General features: G+C 33.1%; 1 long non-coding RNA gene across 1 annotated transcript; it reads left to right on the top strand.

The window, feature by feature from the left end:
- The first annotated feature begins 1,389 nt into the window (after positions 1 to 1,389).
- LOC107062854 (uncharacterized) lies at positions 1,390 to 2,385 on the top strand. Its single transcript, XR_001474905.1, has 3 exons — positions 1,390 to 1,578; positions 1,958 to 2,030; positions 2,138 to 2,385. It is a non-coding gene; the product is annotated as an uncharacterized lncRNA (long non-coding RNA).
- Positions 2,386 to 2,687: the final 302 nt, after the last annotated feature.

Genomic DNA, 2,687 nt, shown 5'->3' with positions numbered 1-2,687 from the left:
CGCCTTAGGGATTCAAGCTTGGATTCGAGGTAGGTGATGGTTGTGATTCTATGATTGTGTGATGTATGCTTGTTCTTGCTTCATTATGATACTTGTATATGTATGAATGTTGCAATGTTGATCACACTTGTTGTAAATGAGATAGATGTATGCCATGAATCACCTCTTGTTGTATGATTGTGAGAATTACATTGTGATTATGGTTTGTTGAATGGGCGAGTGTCACGATCTGACACACTAACTGGGATCGGTTGCCACGTTTCGGCATAAATATGGGATCGGTTATCACGTCATAACTAACTTGGATTGGATTGCCACGTTCTGACATAATTATGGGATCGATTGCCACGTTCCAGCATAAAACATGGGATCGGCTGCCACGTTTCGACATAACTAACTTGGATCGGATTGCCACGTTCGGGCATAAATATGAGATCAGATTGCCACGTTTCGGCATGCTAACTGTTTGGGTTTAGGTTCTATGAGATGACCATTAAATTGAGTTCCGTGAGAAGACCATTGAATTGTATTGTGTATCTACTTGTGATGAGTTCGTTTATTTCTAATGATGATTGATATGGAAAGACGATATGTTGCTCTAAATTGATATAACTATGATATGTCAGAATCGTGAAGTTGTTCATTGTTCGTATTTGTTGATGATATTATATATGTTCGATATGTTACACGTAGTACGATAGCCGCGTAATCCTACCAGTACACGGTGGTTGTGTACTGATACTGCACTTGCTCTTTCTTTGTTGAGTACAAGGCATTTTCAGGTAACTATTGATAGACCCCAGCTAGGTGACTATGAGCGTGACCGGATTCAAGGGTGAGCCAGTTCTTTCAGGCTGCCATGGATCTTCCTTGTTTAAGTCCACTCTTTTCGGACTCAGACTTTTTGTTTAAGGTGTTGTTTAGTTTCGGGGTTGTACCCCTTGTTCTTAGACTTGTCGTTTGTAGAATTTTTGTACATTGACTTTCAGGTTCTAGGTTAATTCTTCCGCATTTGTTAGTTATTGTTGAACTTTTGTAATAGTTTATGGAAACTCTATTTTGTTTCCTTAGTATTTGACTTATATGCCTTAGTTTTTAGATTGATTGCTTGGTTTGGGTTGTAGTAGTTATTCTCCCACCGGATGGTTAGTGTGGGTGCCAATCACGACGGTCTGGATCGTGACATTAAGTCCCGTTTGGCCATAGATTTCCCAAGTAAAACTTGGGAAAAAATTTGGCAAATATTGTTTGTCCATACACTTTCTCATTATTTGGCAAAATTTTTTGGCAAATAACCCAAATTCCCAAATACTAGTTTTTTCTAGTATTTGGGCCAAATCTCATTATTTGAAAAGTTTTAAAAATTCAAATTTAACACCAAACTTTTATCTTTTACAAAAACACTTTATTTATTAACACCAACCAACTCAATCAAATCTCCATCTGCTAACTAACTCAATTAATAAATTTTTCTATTATAAAGAGCATACATGTACAAGAGCTTTTATACCCAAAAAATTAGTTGAACAACCGTAGTAAAAGCTTTGTGGCAATCCTCTGTGGAGAAACAAATTGAAGGTAATTTGTAAAAATCTACATATATTTTCTTACTGTAATGATGCTTTTTGATTTGTTGCGGAAGTCATGAATCTTGTTACGCGACATTTCTATTTTGCTATGTAATACAAATTTATGGTTAGTTTTGATAGTTTTAAAAACTTATGGGCATAAGTCATATTTCTTAAAAAATTGAAATATATTTCCCAAATACTATGGCCAAACACATGGTGAAATTTCACTCAAATAATATTTGCCAAATATATTTGGAAATCTATGGCCAAACGCTAGCTAAGTATAGGATTTAATCACACAAATAAACATCACTTTTATGAACTATATATATAGAGAGAAGTAATAGATTTCTTAATTTCTATTTTTTTTTCTCACTTGCTATTAGGGAGCCTGCGGTTCGAACAGGCCAAAACTTTTGATTAAGGATGAAACAGTTTCATTATTGCATCATAACTCAGGTTGGTAATTTCCGTTTTTCAATTAGGTTGAATCTATTAATAGCTTTAATTTTTTCTTCTTTCGTATGTGATATGCATGCTAATTTGCTTGCATGGTTTTATTTAAGGTCCTTTCAAGAGGAGCTCAGCCTAATCTTGAGTGGTCCGAATTTTTTCAAAAATATACAAAGCAACATAAAATATTATCCTCACGCAATCATATCTTTAATTTATATCATATTATGTGCGCACCCAAACCTTGAAAAATTGAGAGTGGAGATTGACTTCAATTGATAGGAAATAAATTACTAGTTTGATATTTCTTCCGATTTGTTTCAGGTTGTTTGACTTTTTAGTCTATTTAAAAAGAATGATTTTTTTCATTCTTTTAGCAACTCTTTAATTTAAATTTTTCACGTAATATGTTTAAGATCACAAAATCAAAATTTGATCTATCTTTAATTTAAGACTATAATATTTAATATTTTTTTTTAATTTTCTTAAATTTCATGTCAAATCAAAATAAATCAAACAAATTAAAACGGACTAGCTAGACCCCACCAAACTCGAGGGATGTTTGCAATAAGTAGAATAATATGATGAATTCTTCCACCATGTATAATTGCATATTAATTTGAACCATATACTTTCATTTATTTAAAAGAGAAAAGAAAAATT

This window comes from Solanum tuberosum, unplaced genomic scaffold, assembly GCF_000226075.1.
Source record: "Solanum tuberosum cultivar DM 1-3 516 R44 unplaced genomic scaffold, SolTub_3.0 scf00274, whole genome shotgun sequence".
Taxonomy (NCBI): domain Eukaryota; kingdom Viridiplantae; phylum Streptophyta; class Magnoliopsida; order Solanales; family Solanaceae; genus Solanum; species Solanum tuberosum.
Note: the sequence above shows the minus strand (reverse complement) of the source record. Positions and strands in the feature narration are given on the sequence as shown.